Consider the following 26574-nt stretch of genomic DNA (forward strand, 5'->3'; position numbering starts at 1 on the left):
GTAGGGTGGTAGGATCCAATGATCAGCTGTGGCAGAGATGCGAAGACCTGAGTTCAAGCCCTGTGCTAGGCCAAAAAAAAGTAATAATAACAATAAGACCCTGGTGAGGAAATTGCACCATTTTTTAGCAGGCCTGGGATTTGAACTCAGGGTCTGGGTAACTCTGTGACACTATGTGTGAAGAGGAAAGCTCACCATCATTAAAGACAAGAAATTCATGGGGCTGGGAAGGTGGCTCAGTGGTAGAGTGCTTGCCTTGCATGCATGAGGCCCCTGGTTCAGTAACTCAGCACCACATAAGCCGAAAAAGCTGGAAGTGGCACTGTAGCTCAAGTGGTAGAGCGTTCACTCACCTTGAACTGAAGAGCTGAGGGACCGTGCTCATGCCCAGATTTCAGGCACCATGACTGGCAAAGAAAAGAAAAGAAAAGAAAAAAAGAAAAAAGAAATTCAGACCAGTTCCCAGGGTCTGAATAGATGCCCCAGCACTGGAAAAAATAATATTCATATATATGAGATCTATTTACATACATACGTTCTACTGTATATGACATTTATTACTCTTACTTATTTAGTATTGTTACACATATAACATTTCCTTTTTTATATCATATCTCATAGGATATATTTGCATATGGATTATACATCGTATTGAGACCCAGGACTTTCACAGAGAATGAACAAAAAGTGTAAAATTGGCTTCTTACTCCACAAATAAGTTTTTGGCCATGCTGGAATTTCAACTCAGCCTACATTGCCCAATCCATAAATGGGGTACAGTCTTAGCACACCAGCCTCCAGCAAACTGAGCATCCAGAAAATTCTAAGGAACTGTGACCAAGCCACAGTACTGCTCAATTGATAAATGTGTAGAATGATATTATATATATATATATATATATATATATATATATATATATATATATATATATATACCTGCATCTATATGTATATATATATATTTACACACACTTACAAAGAGGGAATGTGAAGATGTTATTAAATTATATATATGTTATAACCAATTATTAGTTACTAAATTATGACTCCATTTAATGAAGTATCATAGTTGAATACTTACAAAAGCATTAATTAAAAATTAGTCAATATCCTTAATCATACCTTGGTGCTAGAATGAAGATATAAATCCAAGAATTTTTGTGTGGCATTCTAAAATACAATCATGAATTAACGGCAAATTTAATTATTACTTTTATAACATTCCATTAGCATTCACATGAAAAAGAATGTGTTCATCAGGATCTCCCTCCATTTGTGGGTGATAGTCATAGCATTCAAATTCCAGGCCTGGGTAGATTACTTTGAATGCAAAACATTGGAATGACACTGTGAAGATTTCAGATTGTCACAATTAAAATAAAGAACAACAAGAAGAAAAGAAAGCCAAGTGTCAGTGGCTCCTGCCTATAATCCTAACTCCTCCTGAAGCTGAGATGTAGAGAATGCCAATTTGAATGCATCCAGGGCAAAAAAGTCCAAAACAGTCTTCTTTCTAAGAGATCACAGGGGGGAAAAAAAAACCATGAGTGGGGCTGTGGCTCAAGGGCAGAGTGCTATCCTTGAGTAAAAGGAGCTCAGGGACAGGGCCTAGGCTCATATGACAACCCTGGAACTTCCTCACCCCCACCCCAAATAAAGGAGGCAATAACTCCATGTCTCTGTGTATGGATGGATGATGGGCATTCAGCAGGTTGCTCATGTCCATCCCCCCAACCTGGGCAAATCCTCAGAGAGTCCTAAGTCTGAGCCAGCACCTTGAACAAAGCATCCTTCTCTGCCATTTAATAACTGAAGCCACACTGGCTTTGCCAGGGCAGTGCAACAAGTGCCTTATGTTCTGGTTGAGATGTCCCATCGGGACACCTAGCAGCCAGCCACTGCCTCCAGGGAGACCACAGTTCCTAGGCTGTAGGAGATGTCAAAGGTTCTGGCTCCATATTCTCTATCCCTCTGTAGAATATGTGAGCCTACTCCTCTAGGGCCTGGTGGCTATCCCTCATTCACCATTCCTCATTGCCGAGTCACATCCTGGTCCCAAATCTTGGCAAAGATATGAAATAGCCAGCGATTTCTGCACCAAAAGGGGTAAGCCAATAAAGCCCACCCTCATAGTTCCTGTCAGAAGTGAGCCTTGGGCTGCGAATGTGGCTTAGTGGTAAAGTGCTTACTTAGCACGCACGAAGCCCTGGGTTTGATTCCTCAGTATCACAGAAACAGAAAAAGCCAAAAGTGGCACTGTGGCTTAAGTGATAAGAGTGTTAGCCTTGACAAAAAGAAACTCAGGAATATGCCCAGACTCTGATTTCAAGCCCCAAGACTGGCAAAAAAGTGAGCCTGGTGAGACATATTCTTCTGGTACTTATAGAAGAGCCAAGGTTAGAGGTAAGAGGTATGGTAGAGGACAGTTACTGGTGGCTCACACCTGTAATCTTAGCTACTCAGGAGGCTGATATCTGAGGATCACAATTGCAAGCAGGAAAGTCTATATGAGACACTTATCTCCAATTAATCACCCAAAAGTCAGAAGTAGAGCTGTGGTTCAAGTAATAGAGTGCTAGTCTTGAGCACAAAACCTCAGGGATAGTATCCAGGCTATGAATTCAAACCCTAGGACTGGCAAACACACACAGACACACACACACACACACACACACACACACACACACACACACACACACACACACACACACACACACACACACACCAAGCTAGAGAATTTGCCAGTCAGCCTGCAAAAGTTCCATCCCTAGCAACTCAATATTAAAAAAAGAGGGAGAAGGGAAGGAAAGACTGGCTCCTGGAGGTGATATAACCAGTGCCAAAATTCCACAGGAGTTCTAAGATGTGGAACAAGATAGAGAGCCTCAGGCAGAAGGTACAACATGCACAAAGTTTCCTGAGGTGTGGTGTAGAATAGGTGGTGTGGGTGGAATGAAGGATCTGTGGCTTCACACAAGTCCTGCAGGGCATTCAAGGCTGGGTAAAGGTTTGTACTTGAGCCACAGAGAGGGCAGAGGGTGGAGGTCCCAGAATGGGGCTAAGGGGGAAGATGAGCTTGGCTTTTCACCATGGACCCCAGCAATTTCCTGTGGCTGGAAGACTATTTTTCACAGCTACTTACCCTCAGGCCTCCTTTACATGGAGGAGTCAGGGCAAATGCAGGGAAGAACACTTTCTAGCCCAATGCTACTGGTGGCTCAACCCCTGTAAATCCTAGCTACTGAAAAGACTGAGATCAAAGTCATGGGTCAAAGCCAGCTCAGGTCAGGAAAGTTAGTGAGACTCTTCTTGCCGATGGACTACCAAAAGCCAGAAATGGAGCTGTGGCTCAAGTGATAGAGTGCAGGCCTTGAAGCAAAAATTAAAGAGACCGGAGCCCAGACCCTAAGTTCAAGCCCCAGTACTGGCATAGAAAAAATAAAGAAAAGCTTTCAGGAGTTCCTAGAACACTGTGGTGAAAGTCCAAATAAGTTGGGTGCTGCTGGCTCATGTTTATCCTTCTAGCTCCTCAGGAGGCTGAGATCTAAGGATCATGGTTCAAAGCCAGCCTGGGCAGGAAAGTCCGGGAGACTCTGATCTCCAATGAATCACAGGAAAACTGGAAGTGGTACAGTGGCTCAAGTGGTAAGCTGAAAAGCTGAAGGGACAGTGCCCAGGCCCAGAGTTCTAGCCCCATGAGCAACACCTGTCCTGCTTGAACCTCACTCTGTGGCTCTAGGCAGAGTAATTTCCAGTGGGCCCCTAAGGGTCTCCCAATATCTACATTTCTTACAAGTCTTGAAAGCACCACTCTTTGGGAACCTTTGCCTACAGAGCGGGCCAAATATCAGAGAAGGTTTTAGCCTTGGGGCACGGAGGACATGGGCCAGAATGGCATCAGAATGGCAACTGTCATGGGTGCAGTGTGGATCTGAGCAGTAAGTCAACATTTCAGACCAGGTTTCTGGGCCAGGAGGGGCAAGATCTGCAAGATGGCACAGCAGGTAATGCCTACTCATGGGGGCAAATTTGTCAAGCACACCTTGGGTGGGTGTTGAGTTGGGCTCATGAAAGACTCATAGGCTCAGGAATCCACAGGTGGCTGGCTGCTGCTTGTAGCAGTGGCTATCCCAAGAGTCCCAGGGCTCAGAGCCTTGCTTTCCATAACAATGTTCAGAGGCAGATGAAGGTCTGCAATCATGCACCGAGTAAAAACGAGTAAAAATGTGTTCTTCCCTTGGTCCTGTACCCTATGCATGGATGGAGGTGCCGGTTCCAAGGAATTTACTGCCATGGCCCAGACCCCTCAGCCCAAGAAGGAGTTGGGGAGAAATAACTTATGTGTCCAGAATTTACTATGACTGTGCCTCTCAACTGCCCCCAGATCTAGCACAACTCATCATTACAACCTACCTCTGTGTGTGTATGTGTGTGTGTGTGTGTGTGTGTGTTTGAGAGAGTGTGTGTGTGTGTGTGTGTGTGTGTGTGTGTGTGTACATGGGCACATCTTGGTACTAGGGCTGGAACTCAGGACCTGGGCTCTGTCCCTCACTTTGTCATTCAAGGCTAGCAACTCTACCACTTGAGGCAGAGCTTTTCTTCCAGCTTTCAGGTGGTTATTGGTAAAGGAGAGTCTCACACACTTTAGAAAAGTGAGCTGGTGATAAGAAATGTACTCATTATCTTGCCCATGTAATTGTAACCCCTCTGTACAGTATTTTCACACACAAAAAAAGATCCTACTGATACCAGAAAAAAAAAAAGAAAAGTGAGCTGGGCTGCCTCTGAATGCCAATCCTTAGATCTCAGCCTCCTGAGGAGCTAGGAATATGAGAGCATGAGCTATTAACATCTGGCCACATTTTCCTTCTTGGCTAAGACAGTGTACCTCTCTCCCAGCCTAGCACCCAGCTACAGCTAACCTTCTTCCTCCTCCCCCTACTCCTCCAGGCTTCAGAGGAAACATACCCTCCGGTGAGAACATAGTAATAGGATACTTGGCAGGTTTGAGCTTTATGTTCTCCACACAGTCAAGGGCTGCTGGGAGCTGATGTGGAGATCAGAGATCTAGGCGAGGGCAAGTAGACAGCTGTTAGAACAGAAGACAGTATGAAGAGACATCCTTGCAGCTGGATGCCAGTGGCTCATGCCTATAATCCTAGCTACTCAAGACTGACACATGAGGATCAAGCAAGATTCAAAGCTAGCTTGGGTGGGCAGACTCTTATCTCCAATGAATCACCAAAAAGCTGAGAAGCAGAGCTACTATAGTACAACTGGTAGAGCATGAGGCTTGTGCAAACAAGCTAAAGGATACCACCTAGGCTCTGAGCTCAAGCCCTGGTAAACACACACACACACACACACACACACACACACACACACACACACACACACACACACACACACACTAACATCCTTAGCAGGTGCGAGTGTCTCATACCAGCAATCCTAGCTACTCAAGAGGCTGAGCTCTTAAGATGGCAGCTTGAAGCCAGCCCAGGCAAAAAAGTTCGTGAGACGCTTATCTCCACTAAACTACTAAAAAAGATGAAATGTGAGCTGTGGTTCAAGTGGTAGAGTGTTAGATTTGAGCAAAGGAAACTCAGTGCCTAGGCCCTGAGTTCCAGCTCTTAGAGATTTTTTTTTAAAAAGACACCTTCACCTCCCCCCCGCCCCCGCCATCAGGCCCTAAATCCAGATATTGGTCATCCTAGATCTCACTTCCACTCTTGCCACTTCTACAGCACCACCACAAGTGGCCTGTTTCTGGCCAGCTCTGGGTTAAGACGTGAACGTACACAATGGGGGCATACCCAGGTCAAGGCTAATGCCCAGAACGTTGAAGTATTGGCCATACCAGTCTCTCCTACCCCAATTCCCTGGCCCTGGAATCTAAAGTCTGTGCCTCAGTGTTCTGGGCATCCAGAATTCTCTAGAAGGATTTGAGAGGCCCAGCTAAGGCTGGAAGATTGACTTGCCTGCGATAATGTATGTTGACATTTCCTAGACACCAACAGACACTTCCAAGCCATCTTGGCCTCACCTTCAATGTAGCACGGAATCCTTCTTGCTTGGGCGGCCTTCAGTCCGCTATGAAGCTGGAGTTGGCCAGAGCCACTGGCAACCCCCTTCCCACACTTACTGCAGGCCTGCTGAGAGGGACATGCAGCCAGAGGTCTAGAAGAGGAAAAGGGCAGGACATCCCATGTCTAAGTTCCCCACCCACAGACAGGCAAGACTTTATTGCAGCTGGCCTGGCTGACCCAGAATCCCCTGCAGGAGGCCAAAGATTTGGACATCTCGACTTGGGCCCCAAAGAAAAGTGTGAACTCAGGTCTCTGGCAATTTAGGACTCATTGTAGACCCAGATAGGAGGCTAAAGGCAAGGGCGGTGTGGAGAAGGAGCACCATTTGAGGTCAGAAAGAGGCAGACAGGCACCCAGGAAGGGGACAGAGAAAGATGAGGAAAACACACACACACACACACACACACACACACACACACACACACACAAATATGGCACTGGTGTCTCACACCTGTCATCCTAGCTATTCACGAGTTTGAGGTCAAAGCCAGCCAGCCAGCCCAGAATTGTCTGTGAGGCTCTTATCTCCAATGAACCAACAAATAGCCAGAAATGAGCTGTACCTCAAGTGTTAGAGCACTAGCTTTGAGCACAGAAGCATAGGAATTTCACCTGAGTTCAAGACCCAGGTCTTCTACATCCAAACACACAGACACAGACACACACACGAACACACAGACATACACACTGGTAGCCCAAACCCTCAGCAGTCCCTGAGCACCCTGAATATTCCACCCCAGAGATGATGGCACTACCATCATAGACCAACTGTAGACAAAACTCAGAGCCTCTCACATGTCTGGAATGGTTCACAACACATCATGGCATTTCTACTGTACATTTACGCAGAAAATTCAGCTACCTTTTGTTTGGTTGTAGGTTATGGAGTTTGAGCTTTGGGCCTGCCAGCAGGCCCTCAGCTCTTCAAATGAAGTTGTGTGTTCTACCACAGGAGCCACAGCACCACATCCAATTTTCTGGTGGTTCATTGGAGATAAAGTCTCACAGACTTTCCTGCCCAAGCTGGCTTTGAACCGTGATCCTTAGATATCAGCCTCCTGAGTAGCTAGGATGACAGTTGTGAGCCACTGGCTGTGCCCGGCTACAACCAACTTCTTTTTTTTTTTTCAGCTCTTTTCTTTCTTTCTTTTTTTATTGTGAAAATACTGTACAGAGGGGTTACAATTACATGGGCAAGATAAGGAGTACATATCTTATCAAGCATTGTAGCCTCCTCCTTTGTTTCCCCTTCCATCCCTTCCCAGCTTTCCCCTATCCCTTAACCAACCCTTCCCCCCCCCCACGAAAATTGTAAATTTCTTTTTTGATATGACAACTTGTACTTATCATTGATGCAAGGGTCAGCCTGTATCCTTACTTAAATGACTTGTTTTTTTCCCCTTCCCCTCCACAAATTATACCACAATTAAATACAGTGAAAGCAGGGGTTGTACTGTGGGCAAGGGACATACAAAGCAACAAAGAAATAATCTTATAAATGCATTAGAAACAAATGCTTGAAAGAAAAAAAAACATTTAAATATAAACCTTAGGGTTCATTTTCCTAACATCACCTTATATAACCTTTTCTGCTTGACTCATATATATATGCTAAATATTGCAAATAAGGGAAACCATGGGACCTAAGTTTCTTTGGGCTTGGCTTACTTCACTTAATATGATTTTTTCCAAGTCTTTCCATTTCCTAACAAATGAGGCAATGTCATTCTTTCTGATGGAGGCATAGAATTCCATGGTGTATATATACAATATTTTCTTGAACCATTCATCTACTGAGGGGCATCTGGGTTGGTTCCATATCTTAGCTATGGTAAATAATTCTGTAATAAACATAGTTGTGCTGGTAGCTTTAGTGTGGTCTTGTTTGTAAACATTTGGGTAAATGCCCAAAAGTGGGATTCGTGGGTCATAGGGGTGATCTATGTGGAGTCTTTTGAAGAACCTCCATACTACTTTCCAAAGTGGTTGAACAAGTTTACACTCCCACCCACAATGAAGTAAGGTTCCCTTCTGTCCACATCCCCTCCAGCATCTGTTGTTATTAGAGTTCTTGATTTTTGCCATTCTAACGGGTGAGGTAGTATCTTAATGTTGTTTTGATTTGCAACCCTACTACTATCTCTTGCAAGCAAGGAAGGGGTATCTTTCTTTCATGTTTGTTTTTTGTTTTTTATTTTGGTTGAGGGGCTTGAACTCAGGGCTTGGTTACTGTCCCTGATGTCTAAATTTCCTCAAGGCCAGTGCTCTACCATTTGAGCCATAGTGCCACTTCCAGTTAGAGATTGGAGATGAGTTTCTGGAGGGACTTTCCTGCCTGGCTGGGAAATGAGATCCTCTGGATCTCAGCCTCCTGAGTGGCCAGGATGACATGTGTGAGATGACAGGTGTGAGCCACCGGCTCATGGTTTAAGGTGTCTGAAGGACTAGACACCTTAAGCCAAAAATGGCAAAAACTCCCATTCTCTTGGATTGGAAAGATTAACATTGTGAAAATGGCAATACTTCCCAAGGCTATCTACAAATTCAATGTGATACCTATCAAAATTCCAACCTCATTCTTCAAGGAAATAGAAGAGGCAATACAAAATTTCATATGGAACAATAAAAGACCCCGAATAGCAAAAACGCTCCTCAACGGAAAGAACCCTGCTGGAAGAATATCAATACCAAATTTCAACCTCTACTATCAAGCAATATTAATCAAAAGAGTATGGTACTGGCACAAGAACAGACCTCAGGACCAATGGAATAGAATTGAAAACCCAGAAATCAACCTAAAGAAGTATAGCTATCTAATCTTTGATAAGGGAGCTAAAAAAAATAGAATGGAAGAAAGACAGCCTCTTCAGTAAATGGTGCTGGCAAAATTGGTTAACTACTTGTAGAAAACTAAAGCTAGATCCTTATATATCACCCTGCACCAGAATCAACTCCAAATGGATCAAAGACCTCGGAGTCAAAGCAGACTCTCGGAAAACATTAGAGGATGGAATAGGAGAAACCCTAGGTCTCCTTGGCGCAGGCCAAAATGTTCTTAATAGAGACGCAGAAACACAACAAATCAAAGAAAGGTTGGAGAAATGGGATTGCATGAAGTTGCAGAGCTTTTGCACGGCAAAGGACATAGCTAGCAAGACCAATAGAAAGCCTACGGATTGGGAGAAGATCTTCACTTAGCCATACAATGGACAAGGGTCTCATATCTAAAATATACTTGGAACTCAAAAAATTAAATCCCCCAACAACAAATCCTCAAAGAAACAACTGTCCAATAAATAAGTGGGATAAAGACTTAAAGAGAAACTTTTCTGAAGCAGAAAGAAGTATGGCCAATAGACACATGAAGAAATGCTCAACCTCCCTAGCCATAAAAGGAGTACATTTCTTATCAAGCATTGTAGCCTCCTCTGCAGCCAACTTCTTATACCAAGGGAAAACCCAACTCATCAAGACACAAACCAAATGTAACCCTACACTTCAGACTTTGTCACCAGCATCCAAAACCATTCTTCCATGGGTGGAGAGCATATAATTGACACTACCATTCCACCCCAGATCCCATTCACCCACTCCCTGCCTGCCATAGCCAAAACCTCTGGAGTTCTTGGTAAGGCACCACCCACCCTGCTTTGGCTTCACACTGGGGTAAATCTGGGGACTTATTAGAAATGTTTGTACTGTGAGGTCAACATCTGGTTCTCACAACCAGAGAAACCCTACTACTTCACCCTGTCTTGCAAGCAAGGAAGGGGTGTCTTTCTTTCTTGTTCGGTTTCTGAATTTTTTGTTTTTTGGTTGAGGGGCTTGAACTCAGGGCTTGGGTACTGTCCCTGATGTCTAATTTTCCTCAAGGCCAGTGCTGTAACACTTGAGCCACAGTTCCACTTCGGGTTGGAGATTGGAGATGAGGCTCTGGAGGGACTTTCCTGCCTGGCTGAGAAATGAGATCCTCTGGATCTCAGCCTCCCGAGTGGGCAGGATGACAGCTGTGAGATGACAGGTATGAGATGACAAGTGTGAGCCACTGGCTCATGGTTTAAGGTGTCTAGTCCTTCAGAATTTCCACCTAGTCCTTCTCTAGACACTACCACCTAGACAGCCCTCTACCTCCTTCAGGGAAAGCAAAGGGAGGCTAGAATCTGGGTGGGGTCTTGGGGATTAAAGGGCCCACTCCACATCACTAACCCCCTCGAAGCTCCCATCTGCCTCCTCTGGATTGCCTGGTCTTCCAGGGTGGATCAGACCCACAAGGAGTTCTGGGGCCTACTCTATGTCCCCCTGCCCCACCCAACCGATACCTGAAGACTTCTTGGGCCAGCTGCTCCATGTCACGGTGGAAGACGTTGGGAGGGTTGCTGATAACCGGGCCCAGGGGTGCGCAGGGCAGAAGGAGTGTCCAGCTCCCCTCTGTCAAAGGAGACACAAAGCACGGATGGATCTACTAAGAGATTCAGTGCATCTACCTCTCACAAAGGTCCCTGGGAGAAGTGTTTTATGGTGACAGCCCTGGGGCCTGACCTCAGGGCCCGGAACTGTCCCTGACTTTCTGTGTCTACAGGGGAGGGCCCTTTCACCTGAGCCATGGTGCCACTTCCAGCTTTTACTGTGTATGCAGGACCTAGGAATCGAACCCATGCTTTCCTGTGTGCTAGGCAGCTCTACCTCTAGGATGCAATCCCAGCCCTGGATAGCTGTTCTTTTGTGATCCCTCGGGCCTGTCTTGGGACAGTCTCGCACATCTATACCAAGTCTCTCACCAGCAGCCCTGGCTGGAAATGAACACGCTCTGCTATGTTGCCCATCATCTGTAGCACCTTTGTACTCTGTGCTTCCTACAGATCCTCCTTGTTAAGCAAGACCCCTTTTCAAGTGCTGGCTCCAAGAAGCCCTTTCTGATCACCTTGGAAAAGCTGGAGCCTCTCCGCTGTTCAGGCTGCCAACCTTGTCAGACTCTGCCCTCCAGCCAGTGTGGGTTGAGAATGCATGAAGGGGAAGGCCTGGATTCCACCACTGGATTTGTGAAGGTCCTGATACACCACCCAGGGGCAGGTGTTGTATCACACTCCGTGAGAGGGGCCTCGAGGACTGGGCAATCTGTGGGCAACATGACAGGTCCATTTCTTTTTGTGGGCTTGAACTGAGGATCTGGGAGCTGTTTCTCTGAGTTTTATTGCTCAGGGCTGGTGCTCTACCACTTGAGCCACAGCTCCACTTCTGGCTTTTTGTTGGTTCCATGGAGAGAAGTGTCTCTCTGGCTTTCCAGGTTATGGCTGGCTTTGATCCTTGATCCTCAGATCTCTGCATCCCACGTCGCCAGGATGTCAGGCTTGACCCTGAGCCAGAGGTGACGGGCACCAAAGGCTTTTTGGTTTTTGTTTGCTTCCATTTATCTCCTGTGAACTAGCAAAACCAAGTTAAAATAATCAGTTACAGGGGATCAAATTCCTTCCCAAGTCGGTCAATCCACGGAGATAAAATGTCTTTGGAAAAGGCTAGTCTGAGTTGGCTTAGGGATGTTTGTGTGTGTATGTGTATGGGTGTTGGGGATACCTACCCTCATCTACGTGGTGCCTCCTCCTCCCAGCAGGGAGTGCATCCAGGATCCTGACCCCAAGGGAGGTGGATGAGGGAGGGTACCTAAGGTCACATCCAGGGGGATGATCAGAATTCTGTCCTGCACTGATAAAGCCTGGACAGATAAAGGAGAGAAGGAGAGGGTTATTGGAACATGAAAGTGAGCCCCTACCTTTGGCTACATGTACCAGCAAGAAAACTGAATACATCTTTCTTGGTAGTCAGAAAAAAGATGTACACTATTCATGTATTTTATGTTTGTGTTAGTCCTAGGGCTTGGATTTAGGGCCTGGGTGTTATCCCTTAGCTTCTTTTGTTCAAGGTTGAGGCTCTACCACTTGAGCTTCAGCACCACATCTGGCTTTTTTGTGTGTGGGTTTGGGGAGGGAGGTGGTTAATAAGAGATAAGAATCTCCTGGACTTTCCTGCCCGGGCTGCTCTGAGTCACATCCATCAGATCTCAGCCTCCCAAAGAGCCAGAATGATGGGTGGGAGCCATGAGCTCCTGACTGCCAACATCCATTTATAATCCCTTAGGCCCAGAGCCAAGCCACCTATACTACACCTCCTTGTTGGGAGTAGGAAGCAGACATGAGTGGGTTTGATACTTCAACAACCTACCTATCTTTGAGCATTGTTCTGGGTCAGTCTGATGGAGGCTTCGTCCTTATCCACAGCAATGACATGGCTCTGTCACAAGAACAAATGTCCCCCCGGGAGGCGTCAGGTCTGTGGTCTTTCCTCTGAACCCCGCCACCCTAACCAAAATGACACTCCCCAGCAAAACGTAGTACACACAGAGTGTTTTTATTGTCTTATACCCAGGGTCTTGTCAGATACGTGGGGGTATAGGTCAGAGGCCCGGAATTGTGCTGGCAGGGGGACAAGGCAACACCTTCTCATCCACTTTCCTTCAACAATGTAGCAGAGGGATGTGGGGAAGGACTTATGGGATAGACAATGAATAACCATCACCGTCTAGCCAGGGCACAGAGGGGCTTACCTCAAGGGGCTGGTTCAACAGGCTGGGCAAAACAGATCCTGACCCACAGCCCACCTCCAGAATGAGAGGGCCACCTTGGGTTCCAGCCACATGGGAATGCTGGGCCACCTCCTCCAGCATTCTACCAATTCCTGCGAGAGAGAAAGAGAGAGGGAGAGAAAAGAGACAGAGAGGGAGAGAGAGAGAGACAGAGGTCCAGAACTACACTTAATTAAGGTGCTGGTGGCTCAGACCTATAATCCTACCTACACAAGAGACTGAGATGTGAAGATGGTGGTTCATAGCTGGCTCCAGAGGAATGTCTGTGAGACTCTTATCCTCAAAGAACCAACAGAAAACCGGAAGTGATGCTGTGGCTCAGGGGGTAGAGTACTAGCCTTGTTCTGAGGAGCTCAGGGATAGCATCCAGGCCCAGAATTCAATCCCCACAAATGACAAGAAGTGGACTTCCCACCACAAGAAGGGACTGAATAACACACAGGGTCCTATAAGCATGGTAGAGAAATCAGGCCAAGATTCCTGTCAGCTGGGGTCATGAGTAGGTCACCTGGCTTCTCCATGATTCATTTTCCCCAGCTGGAAAAATGAATAGAGTGAAAAATCCCTTCCTCATGGGGACAGGGTAATGATGAAAGCAGCCATGTTTTGTTTCATAATCCCACACCTGTTGCTTGATTAATAACAGACCCCATCTGAGCCCTTTCCCGGCAACTTCCTGTCATATGCTCACAGAATTGTTGAGAACTATATCTGACACCTGCTCCCTCTGTGCCTGGCCCTGCTCCAGAGATCCCTCTGCATTAGTCCCTTATTTACTCACAACTGTCCCATGAGGAGACTGAGGTCCGGTGGTCGACATCCAACCCAGAGCTTCACCTGTGAAGTAAGAGTTTGGGACAATCCGTCTAAAATGATGACTGAGCAGGGCACAAAATGTCTACCGCCACCACTTCCTCCCCCCCCCCACACACATACACACAAACACACCTCCACCATCCTTTGCAGGCAAAGATGTTTTACTTTCTTTCTTTTTGTTGTTTGTGGGGCTTGAACTCTGGGCCTGGGTTCTATCCCTGAGCTCTTCAGCTCAAGTCCAGCACTCTACTACTTGAGCCACAGCACCACTTCCGGTTTTCTGGTGCTTTATTGGAGAGAAGAGGCTGAGGGTCTTTCCTGCCCAAGCTGGCTTTTACCCATGATGCTAAGATTCAGCTCCTGAATACTTAGGATGAGAGCCATGAGCCACTGGCACCCAGCCAAACAGGCTTTTCTATGCGTATCATCCTATCCCCTCAGGAGACTGAGATCTGAGGACTGCACTTGGATGCAACCCTTGGCAGCAAAGTCATTGAAAACTCTTATCTCCAATTAAACACCAAAAAACGTTGCAAGTGGAGCTGTGGCTCAAATGGTAGAGTGCTAGCTTTGAGCATGAAACCAGGGATGGGACCCAGGCCCTAGTTTTAAGCTTTTTCTAGCATAGACCCACCCAAGAAAAGGAAGCAGGTGAGCACACGGGAGCTCAAAGTTCACACATAAACTCAAGACTCACAGAATAGACCCCATCCTGCTCTGAGTCTCTAGATTCTATGTACTAGATCATGGCAGGCTGAGATGCGACTGACCATGCACCAAGTCAGGACATTCAAGTACAATCTCATACTGAGGATCCCGTGACCTCATCAAGGACTCAAGATCTCTCACTGTCCTGCCTTGACATTGGGCAGTCAGGTGAGATCTAGTTATCCAAACAAAGGATATGGGAATGAATGAATTTCTCAGCCAAGGGATGCAGACTGGAGGGCTCTAGGTCCCTCTCTCTCAGGGAGGAGAAAGGGGCTCATCCATCTCAGGAATGTTCCTGGGTTTTGAGTATCCTCAAAGAAACAACCTTGCTCCCACCCCAGTGCCTCCTGATTTCCCACTAGCCTCAACCATCAGTCGGCCCCTCCCTCATCTGCCATCTAGACTAAAGGGTGAGCCAGCAAAGAGACCCACCTCTACCTCTGAGAATGGCAGTCAGGGGGCCCTAGAATCCCCTAGAGGAAGTCTGGGGGCAACACGGGTTTGACTCTCGCCCTCATTCCCTGGGTGTCCTGTTCCAGTGGCATGCTTACCTCTGTCTCTGGTCGAGGAATGAACACTGGGGGTGTCATCTTCAGATTGAGCCAGCAAAAGTGCCAGTGCCCATGGATGTACTGCACAGGCATCCTGCAGTAGACAACAGCCAGGTTTTCAATGGTGAACCCAGAGTGCCAGGACTTTTAATAGCCATGTGGCTGGGTCGAAGATTCTATCACTGATGGTCTAGGTTGTCAGTTGAGGTCATGGCTCCAATGGCCTGATCTGGATCTGGGATTGTCCTCCCTCTTCATCTTCCTGCTAATCCCTTGCCACCCCCCTCTGGACACTCCCTCAGCCTATACCTCCCTAGCCCTTGGACAGTTTCTTCTTATCTGACCAGAAAATAAACTCCGTGAGCCAGGGGAAATTGAAACTCTGTGACCCACCCTGAGCCCTAGGGTCTACCCTAGGCTGTTTACCTCTGCAGTCGGCGACCACTCAGATTTGTATGTCATGAAGTTTCTGATGTCATGAATGGGTCAGTGGCTTGGTCCTACACACTAGCTTTAGGCACTGGAACTTTCCCCACAGAGATTGTGAATGGTTGGCTCCCTTGATCTAGGGACTCCATACCAAGGCTTGCATGCTCCCTTCTTCCTTCCTTTCCTCCTTTTCTCCCTCCATCCTTCCCTCCTCTCTTTCTCTTTCCTTTCTTTGTGTCACTCCTGGGCATGAACTCAGAGCCTGGGTGCTGTCCCTGAGCCTTTTTACTCAAGGCCAACAGTCTACAGCTTGAGCTGCTAATCCACTTCTGGCATTTTCTTTTTGGTAGTCAGTTGGAAATAAAGAGTCTCAAGCCTCCTAAGTAGCTAGGATGACAGGTGTGAGGCACCAGCATCCAGCTCAAACCAAGATTTCTTCATGTGCTGTTGAACCAGCACTGGAACCTTTCATCTTGTATGACTCCAACTCTCTCCCCCCCAGGAAATGGCACACACTGTAACGTTTTGTTAGATAAATAGATGAGCATCTGTCTATGACAATACTACAGAAAAGTCCCATCCAACTCAGGTAAGCATCCTGGGTGGGGGTAAAGCCTGATGTAGCCCTCCCACAGTTCTCCCTCCTCCCTCTTCCCACCCTCCTGGTGCCACCGCACCTAACTCTTTTGGTTCCAAGGACGTGAGCCATGTACTCACTGTATTCTGGGGCCTCTAGGATGCCTATCTTCTCAAAGATCTCTGTCCAGCCACTGACCAGCTGTATGGCACTCTATTCCCCACTCAGCTGTGAACAAGGTTGTCCTGAGTTGAAAGCTTGGCTCAAGGGGCCTCCTCTTCACTCCCTAGTGCCAGACTGGATGGTCCACCATATCCGGCCCCCAATTTTCATGGTGTAGAAAAGGATCCCTGAGGCATCCTGGGTCTCTAAGTCTCCCAGAGTCCAGTACAGGTCCTGGGAATTGTCTCTGCTCACAGCAATCAGGCTTCAGATGGCAAGGTCACAATCTCTGCTCCCCACAACATTCTCGAATGTAGTGATCACCCTAGAGAGAGCTGGAGGAGAATCGGCAGCTGCCAGAGAAAGCCAGTCAAGGCATGGCGTTCATATCAGGAGACCATTTGGCTCCGCAACTCTGCTTGTACTGCTTGAATATCATTGTTTGGTGGCTGAAATGGTCTTTCTCATTTGACCCATTATCCCAAGCATTAGTAGAAATTGCCAGCTTCAAGGAAAAAACCCTGGAAAAGCTGGCATTTCAACTTGTCCCAATCAAACTTAAAGGGTTCCAAAGTCAGTGGTCCTCTTTTCCTTCCAGACAGCATACAGCAGGTTACAGAAATGGCATTCAGAGAGCCCTAGCTAACTGCCATGTCCTGATACCAAGCAGGCTCCAGCAGGGGCAAACACTTGCCTACCATTGCCCAGCTGGAAACAGTCCAGGAGGGACACAGATTGGAGTCTGCAGGACTCCAGGTTGGACTACCCACCAGTGCACTGCCCCTAGAGTGAATCCACGCCACCACTGGGGGCCCGGATCCCCCTCCCCAGATGCCCACTTACATGGTCAATGCCCTGGGTAAGATTCTCCTCTCATCCTCAGTCGTGGTGAACCATCTGCTATGTCACACCGTTCATCACTTCCCAGACCCTCCTAGATTCAAAGCCCCTGCCCTACTATCTCCCATCTCATTCCCTATTTATGTTTGGCAGACTCATTCCCAACCTTGAATTAGCTCCAACTATACACGTGAGAGCAGACTGTCTGGCTGGAAGAGTGCGGCTGTGATCACAGTAGCCTCATGATCCTTCTGGCTAAAGACAGAAGGGCAGTTGTCCACTCTGGTCTGCGGTTCACACAGGCCTCCTAGAAGAGACCCACGCAGGTCCAGCAGCTACTGTGGGCTGCAGAAAAGGGGAAGAAAGAGGTGGAAAGGAACATCTACTGAGACCTTCTCTAAAGGAGCCATGAAACGGTGAAAGAGAAAACAAAAATTATGGCTGGGCTCATACTGGACATTAATTGAAAAAGAATAACAAATACACACATACACACAAATAAAATGCTTTTGCTCTTTTTAGACAAGGTGACTGTACAATGAGAAAGATGATCTCTCTCTCTCTCTCTCTCTCTCTCTCTCGCACACACACACACACACACACACACACACACACACACACACACACACACACACATATACACAGATTCAGAGCAGTGTCTCTCCTGAGTTTGTTGGTTTCTCACCTGGGCAATGTACTAGCTGGAGCACAGGGGTTCCCTTGTCAGAACCAAGGGATCTCACCCAAGGGGAACAATGCTCTCATAATGCAGACGGGCCAGACCCTTCCCATTGGTAACAACAAGCCTTGACTCACCATTCACCAAAACCCTGGACCAGGATGCTGGGTGAAGGAGTTCCGAGACATGTGGCTTCTCAGAGCCTGGACAGAAAACAAAGCAGGTGCCTCCAGAAAGGTGTCTGACCTGGGGTGGGGGCGTTGTTGGGGACTTTGATGGGGTCCTAAAGGCTATATACATGGATGGACTCCCTACTTCCCTCCTACATACTTCTGGGCAACTTGGCAAATTCTTGGTGAGGACTACGAGACTAGATGGACTGGTAGCACTAGCAGAAGCTGGCAGAACTGGGAAATGTGATCACCCAGTCAGAACTGTTGACAGCTGGGGTTGGGGGTACAGGCCGTTTATATGTGTGTCAGAGGGGGTGTGTTTTTCTCCCAAATACCCACCTTCTATCTGACCCCAGTGCCCTCACCTCTGTAGTGGGCTCTTCTGGGAATGACCTCAGGTGAAAGTGTGACTGAGCGCAGAAGACAAGGGCTCACACAACAACGGGTTCTATCTTCTGCATCCAACAACTCCTGCCCAGCAAAAGGGAAAAGAACCGAGAAGGTAGGTGTGGAGGTGCAGCTCCCCACTTCTGACTAAAGCCACCAGGTTCCCACCAGGGAGAGGAAGGGTGCAGATGCACAGCTGTGTGGTTCCCACTGCTCCAGGCCAGGGGTTCTGTGGTGCCCCCTCCTCCCCATCCCTGCAGGTCCCCTTTTCCTGGAACACTGTCCACTAGGGATGAGGGTGGGATCTCCAGGTGGACACCCACCTCCACCCCCCACCTCTGGGATGCATTTGTGGCAGAGCCAGGACAGACTGTGGGGCACGGGGGAGGCGCAGGCAGGGCAGGATGGGGAGGCAAGAGGCAAGGGTCCGGGTCCTCGAGGGTGGGGAGGAAGGGTAGAGTGGGGGACGGGGTTTACAGGGGGTTTGTGGAGTGCGGGAGCTCAGGTCGGCCACTCACGTGTGCTGCTGGAAGAAGCTGTAGGCTGCAACTCCGCGTGGCGCCAGGAGTCTGAGAACCGAGGGCTGGAACCACGTCAGGGCCACCAGCAGGCCAGGGGCGCAACATCTCCGCCAGGTGACTGCTAGAGGCTCCACGGGTCCCAGCCAGCAGCGCCATGTTTGAAACCCAGCGCGGGCGCGTGGTGTAGCTGTGCGCAGCCTCTGCTCCTCCTCAGCCACCACCGCAGCATCAGCGGCCTCCTAACCTGTGGCGGCCGCCGCCTCAGCAGCCACTGCCTCTGCCGTGCTCCCCACACTGGGACCTTAGACTCTGGGCCACCATGGCTGGGCGCCTCCGAGGGGCTGGGTGTGGCGATGTGCCTGCCGTGCAGCTCCACATGCTCTGCGCTCCCGGCCAGGACCCACACTATGAGCGGAGCAACCGCCAGCCACTGAAGCCGTTTCCACGCGTGCTAGTGCTCATGCTCGCTCTTCTCCCAGCTCTCTCTCTGCCCCACACTCCTTTCCTTGGCCACCCACCCATGCTGCACACACACCGCTGCCCCTGGAGCTCCTGGCCATTGCTGCCACCAAAGTGTGCTCCTGGGCCCTGCCCCCTCCTCCCCTGGGCCCCACCCCCCACCCCTGGCCACAATTGCAGCCCTGACTGGGCCCTGAGGCTTCTAGACCATGGCAATTGCAGCCTTACCTCAGCTCAAAACTACCCCCACCCCCAGTACCGGCCCAGGGGATCGAATCTCCCCTCAGCCCCACCGCCGGAGGAGACTCTCCTCCATCCCCCTCCACTCCACACACCAAGCAGTTGCATGGTGACACTCCTGTGTGTATGTGTGTTTGTGTTTGTGTCTGTGTGATTGTTGGGGATAACCACCTCTCAAGGCCTCAGAACATAGCACCCTTTGGGATGACTCAGCACACAGCACACTTCCAAAATCAGCACAAACCACCCTGTGTAAATGACTCAGCACACAGCTCCCCTTGAAGGACTCAGCATGTAGTATGCTGAGTACTCTACCCAGCACCCTTTGAAGGAGGGAGTCTATAGCCCACAGTGTAAAGGACTCAGTGAATGGCATGCTTTGAAACACTCAGCACATAGCACTCTTTACCAGGGACTCATCACAATCTGTGTTGAAGCACGCTGTGTAAAACACACAGTGCACAGCTTCCTTAGATAAACTCAGCACACAGAACAATTTTGAAGGACTCAGCACATACCACACTGTGGAAGCTCTCAGCACACAGCACCATTTGAAGGACAGTACAGAGCACCCTATGGAAAGGACTTGGCACACAGCACTCAAAATAAACTTCATCCCTCTCTTCTCAAAGGCTCACACATAGCAGGACCCTTTAGGATGCATTAGCACACCACAACTTTTGAAGGACTCAGAGTACAATACTTTGTGTAATGGACTCAGCAAAAAGCCCCCTTTAAAAAAAACCAGGATGGCCCACTCTTCTCAGGGATTCAGCACATAGCACCCTTTGGTATGACTCAGCAAACAGCATATTTTTAAGGACTCAGCATATAATTCTCATGAGGGAAGGACCCAGTAAATAACGCCCTGTGAAGGACTCAGCACATAGCTGTATGTCACAAGTTCAGCTGTCATTAGAATTAGGGTGCTTTCTTCAGTATCACCATTCTTCAGAAACACTTCACAAATCCTACCAGTTCACATTTAGACAAGCTGTGTTTTATGAGGGAAGTCAACTGGGGGTCTTGAACTCAAAGCTTGGGGGCCCTGTCCCTGAGCTCTTTGATTCAATGCTAGAGCTCTAACACTTGGAGGCACAGATCCAATTTTGTTTTTTGGGGTTGTTCTTTGACAGGTCTTATGGTGATAAGTAAGGCCAAGTTAGGGTATCTGTGGGCAAAGGCTCTTAGCTCAGCCTGGAGCTGACCTCTCCCTTCCCTGTGTCCCTGGAAAGCTGGGCCTCCTGTAGCTCTCTTGGCCTAGGGTGGAACAGACCTGCTCTGGCATCAGCAATCTGGGTAAGCAAAAGTCAGCTTGGCCCTAGTAACTTGCCCAAATTGAACTCTAGAGGATAATGGCATGAGACCGCATGTTCCATGTGTGGCCACTAGGGGGCAGGAGTGGCCCACAATAGGGATTGTACTTGCGACTTGTGTTTACTCTTGCTTCCCTGGGGCCCCCAATCATGATTCAAAGCCACCCTGGACAGAAAAGTCCTTGAGACTCTTACCTACAATTAACCATCGAAAAGGAAGTGGGGCTGCACACACACACACACACACACACACACACACACACACACACACACACAAACACACACACCACATGAATGCAAAATCAGAGATTTCTACACTGCAGTCTTTGGGTATTCTCTACTTTTTCCCCCACTAAGCCTGGTGGCTGCTGGGCCAGGTGTTTGGTGCATACAACATCACCTGGCATCTTCAATTTTGGAGGAACAGAATCGCTAGAAGGTCAACCTTCCCCCATCCCGGCTCCTTGATTGGGTCATGGTCTATCCAGGCCCTTTGGGGCTCCTTTACAGACTCGCCAAGATGCCTTCAAAAGGCATCACATACTGGGCACTGGTGGCTCATGCCTGTCATTCTAGCTACGCAGGAAGCTGAGATCTGGAGGATCATGGTGCCAAGCCAGTCTGGGCAGGACAGTGTATGAGACTCTTATCGATGAACCATCAGAAAACAAAAATGGCATTGTGGCTCAAGTGGTAGAGTGCCAGCCTTGAGAAAAAGAGCTCAGGGACAGCCTTCACGACCAACAACACGGAGAGGCATTGCATGATGTCTTTGGGATTGGCATGGGCCAAATATAATTGGAATTAATTATAATTGGAATTAATCAAGTCCTCCAAGACAAAGCAGTACCTCCTTTAGTCCTGTGCTCCTCCATCTCGTCTCACCCCCTGGCCTTGTCCGTGCTTTGGGTCAGCATGGGTCTGGCTGGATGGGAGGGCTCCAAGGAAGATCCCAGAGCAATCACCCCACCTCCTTCTGCCCTGCTCACCCTGATGCTTCTGCTCTTTGCCATAGACCTTCTTCCTGGAATCTATCCATGAGGTTATCACCACCATCATAGTGGTGAGTGGTGGGTGTGGCCTAACTAGGGGCAGTCAGAGGTGGAAGTAGGTCTGGGACTAGGAGCTTCCACTTTGCGTGTGGGCTGAGGCCTGGGCTGACTTTTATTTCATCCTGAGCCTTGCAGTGGTAGGGAGACAGTTTAGACTTTACATTGAGTCAGGTAAGATCAGAATCTGGAGGACCACTTGTGTGGGGAAGGATGTGGGACTCAGGGGGCCACTGTTGTTGGTATTTTCTTGGGACTCCCCTCTCCCTCTCTCATCCCTCAATGTTAGAAGAGAAGCTTCAACTCAGGGTGTGGGAAGAGGGGGCATGGGAATATTTTGGGGTGAACCAGACTTGTGCTTCATATTCATCCTAGCCCCTACTTCCTATTTATCTGAGGAACGGCCATATGGGTTTGGGAGGGGGAAAAATCATCCTAGCTGAGAATGTGGCTCAGTGGTAGAGTGTTTGCCTAGCATGCCAGAAGTCACCAATGGGCCACCAATAGGCAATTAGATGTCCCTTCAGTTTGGGCCCACTCCCTTCAGCCTCTGCCCTACCCTACCCCCAGGTTAACCTTCCCGTTGCCCGGCAGATGGAGGCCTGAGAGAAAGCCATTTAGTCACCTACTGCTGGTGGCTGCCAACGCTTTTGAGAGTCAGTATGTCACATAGAGAGTCATCATCCGCATCAGTCTACCGGAGAAAGTGAGAAAGCACTCCTCCCCTGAGCCTGGAAGCTGTGGGCAGATCTGGATGTGGGGCATCTGGGGCAGGACCTGCTCCTTGGGGGAGTCCACTATGGGGTCTGGAACCCTGACCTCTCCTCTGGCAGTTTCCATGCTGTCTTCAAGTTGCTTCTGAAGCAGTGTTGGGGAGGGGGATGGGAGGCTCAGCCTGTGCTGGCATCTGGAAACTGCTGTCTGTGCTTTCCCTTTCTAGGAGTGACAGCAGCTCCACAACACTCTCCTCTTCTCGATCTTCTCCTGAGACAGCCAGTGCATGCACTGGGCTTTTTCACAACATAGCTCATTCAGGACCAACATCTGCTCTTTACACACCATGAGGGACTCCTTGATAGTTTGGATGTGTGCCAACAGCTGGCTGCATCAATGGTGGAGCTCACCTGCTGGATTCTGGAAGTCCACCTCATCAGGCAGGTCATGGATGAGGGTCTGTGGCTCCAGCTCAGTCTGGCACTGAGCTGCTGGGATGGCCATGGGGTGCCTGAAGCTAGCCCACCATTCTTGGGTCAGGAGTTTCCCCCTGTGGATCTCATCCTCCAAGAGCACTCTCAGAGCCATATCACTCTTGGTCTGGGGAACATCTCCATCCTGTGTGATGGTCACATGGGGTGGGGGGGATTCACCTCCTTACCTTTTGCTTCTCCAGGGCTCATACCTTCCCCTTCCCCAGGGAAAGCCAGGAAGCTCAGCTGGGCTTGCAGGCATTCCTCCTCTGATCTGGTGGCTTCCAGGCACTTGAGAGTGTCCTGCCACTTCGGGGACACCACCTGGTCCTTCCAGTTTGTTGAGCCCTTCACTTGCTTCAGCTGCTCCAGCAGCTGGATCTGCCTCTCTAAGTGCTGCTGCAGGGCCTCCTTCTCAGACCACAGTCGCTCATTGGAGACAATGTGCCATTCACAGGAGGTTCTGAACTCCTGCACTGGCCCAGGGACTGCTCCTGCTGCTCCTGAGCTGCTTGGCTCTCTCTCACTCAGCCACCACTATCCATTTCTCTATCTTCTTCTCTGAGCAGTCCTACTGCTCCCACAGATGTTTCTTCATCTGCTGCTCTGAGTCCAGGATGCTGGCGAGCTCCTCCTTCTCAGTGCTCACCCTGTGGAGAGCGTTCCACAGCAGGGCCAGCTTTTCCTCCGGTTGTCTATTCCACACACATGCACATCGTGGGGTCTCAGGGGTCTCCTGCTGATCCTAGGCTTTCTCCTCCAGTCTCTGCAGTTGCTCCTGCTGCTCCACGTTCTGAAGACGGAGACTGGTTTTCCTGGACCTGGATGTGAAGTTGTTCCTCCAGGTTATTCAACTCCATCTTCAGTACCTAATGCCCTCCAGCGCTTGTTGGAACTTGCATATTCTCTTCTTCATGTTGCTCCTCTGTATCTACAGCACGTCCACCTTCTCCTGCAACTCTGTGTTCACTTGCTCCAGGTCATCAGAGTTTCTGGTATTTTCCTCGAGCTGAAGGATCACATCATTCAGCTGTTTGAGGAACATTTTGGTCTTCTCCTTTGCAGCAGTGACCAGAGAAGCCACTATCTCCAGCTCTGCCAAACGCCACTCTGTAGCTTGTAGGCAGCTGGTGAGAGCTTCATGCTTCCTTTCTCTGTCATCAGTGGTTTGCTGCACTTGGGCCAGTGCACATTGTAAATCGCTTTCTGCTGAAACCAACCGCTGTATGGGTACCTTTTGGATCTATACCTCCATTTTTGTTGCTGCATGTATCTGGGCTATCTTCTCCCTCTCTTACTCCCATTGACCCTGCGGGTCTGTCTTTCCCAGCTTCAGTGGTAGGATCTTGGCAAAGAGTGCCTGGTTTCTTCTTTTCTGTGGTCCAGGGTGGGCACCACATGCAGGTAGCACCTCTGTGGATCCTTGGTGGTATTGGGACCCTTGACACTCTGGACCCTGGTGGCTGTGACTGTGTCCAAAGGCAGGGTAGGCCCATGGTCGACATCACCTTTGGCCGGACTCTCCATTCAATCTGGGTCCCCAGTGGTGTTTATCTTGGGGATCCCTCCCTTTTTCGTGTTCTTTGTTTTCTTGAATGTTTCAGGTCTGTCGGGAGGATACTGCTGGTGTTCTTGTGGCAGTTTCTTGCCCACAGTTCTCTCATTGATTCTTATTGTTTCAGACATCTGAGCAATGGGACGGGAAAGTTGGGCTGGCCACATTCCCAGGCTCTAGGAAATCCTCTATTCTCCCACTCACCGACTAGGACATCATTTCCTACTCTACCTCAAAGTCACCTGGAGTCTCTTGCTCACCACTCAGCCACCTCTACCTTCCTCAACTGCTGGTGTCAACCAACAGAGGGAATCCAGGTGTAACTGGGAAGCATGGAATGTGGGCGTGGCCACTATTCTTGTATCCCATTGGGCAAAAAGAACCATGAAAGAATGGGGGTGTGCCTGGAATCCTGTGATGCAGACAGAATGGACAGAGTCAAGATGACAGCAGCCCCTTCACCAGGAAACTCTGTACAATCCAGTTGGGGACAAGAGGGAGACCTGCTTTAGCCAGATGGCTGCACAGATTGTTGTGTATGTCTGTTTGTTGCCAAACCTGGACCTTGAACTCAGGATCTGAGCACAGTCCATGAGCTGTTCTTGCTCAAGATTAGCCCTCTACCACTGGAGCCACACAGCTCTACTTTTGCATTGTTGGCATTGAGGTTGGACAGGGGTCTTAAGGATTTTACTTCCTAGGGTGACTTTGACCATGATCCTCCTATCACAGCCTTTTAAGTATCAAGGAGGACTGCTGAGAGCCACTGGTGCCTGGCTAATCATTGGTCAGGATTATGGCTTCTTCAGTAGCCTGCAAGCCTTCATCAATGCAAGGTGAAGTATCCTTTGGAGTCAGATCACTCAGACCCAGATGGCCATAGTGCAAAGGAAGAAAATGTAAAAACGCCATCACACCACTTTTTTTCTGTGCATTTCCCCCCCCCCCTGCACAAGGCCTGAAGTTCTAGGATCCCAGGATAGGCTGTGTTTTCAGCGGCTGCACCCCAGCCTATGGTGATGAAAGCTGAGGCACTGTTGCCATGACCTGAGTTCAAGACCGTGCTTGGCAAAAAAAAAAAAAAAAAAAAAAAAATAGGGTCCCTGGCTTGCAATTCACGCCTTTTCTCCTACCTTTGAATTTGAACTTAAGGCCTGGGTAACTGAAGCACGGTGGATGAAGGGGAAGCTCACCATGCTTGAAGTCAAGAAAATAAGGCTGGTCCCTAGGCCTGAATTCAAGTCCCAGCCCTGGAAACCTTCTATTTATATACATTGTAAAAGTATGATTTGTACTTTCGTATAAATGTTGAGTCCATGTCCTGTTTGTTGTAGTTATTTATTGCATTTTTGTTTTATTCATTTATTTTCCCTTTTTTTTTTTTTTTGGTCGGTCGTGGGGCTTGAACTTTGGGCCTGGGAGCTCTCCCTCAGCTCTTCAGCTCAACGAGAGCGCTCTACCACTTGAGCTACAGCGCCACTTCCGGTTTTCTGGTGGTTTATTGGAGATAGGAGTGTCACGGTCTCTCCTGCCCGGGTTGGCTTTGAACCGAGATCCTCAGATCTCAGTCTCCTGAGTAGCTAGGATTACACGCATGAGCCACCAGTGCAGGGCTTGTTTTCCTTTTTTTATTGTGAATATATTGTACAGAGGGGTTACAATTACATGGGCAAGATAATGAGTACATTTCTTATCAAGCATTGTAGCCTCCTCCTTTGTTTCCCCTTCCCATCCCTTCCCATCCTCCCCTCCGCCCCCACCCAATCCTCCCCACTCACCCCTGCCACCCTGCACCAAAGTTGTGAAGTTCGTTATTGACAAAATGACTTGTACACCTCATTGTTGCAATGGGTCCACATGTATCCCTATTTAAATGAATTGTTTTTCCCCTTCCCCTCCACAAATTATACTGACATCAAATACAGTGAAAGCATGGGTTATACTGTGGGGGAGGGTCATTCAAAGCAACAAAGAAATAGTCTTATAAATGTGTTAGAAACAATCACAAGAAAGAAAAAAAAATTGAGCACATATCTTAGGGTTCATTTCGCTAACTTCACCTTAACTGACCTTTTCTGCTTGACTCAGACATATACTAGATATTGCAAATAAGGGAAACCATGGGACCTATGTTTCTTTGGACCTGGCTTACTGCACATAATATAAGTTTTTCCAAGACTTTCCACTTCGAATAAA

General features: G+C 48.6%; 1 pseudogene; it reads left to right on the forward strand.

The window, feature by feature from the left end:
- LOC138827627 (chromodomain Y-like protein) overlaps nt 1-22242 on the forward strand; it is a 105102-nt pseudogene extending 82860 nt beyond the window's left edge.
- Nucleotides 22243-26574: the final 4332 nt, after the last annotated feature.

The sequence above is a fragment of the Dipodomys merriami genome, unplaced genomic scaffold (assembly GCF_024711535.1).
Source record: "Dipodomys merriami isolate MVZ:Mamm:240054 unplaced genomic scaffold, mDipMer1.0.p SCAF_159, whole genome shotgun sequence".
NCBI lineage: Eukaryota > Metazoa > Chordata > Mammalia > Rodentia > Heteromyidae > Dipodomys > Dipodomys merriami.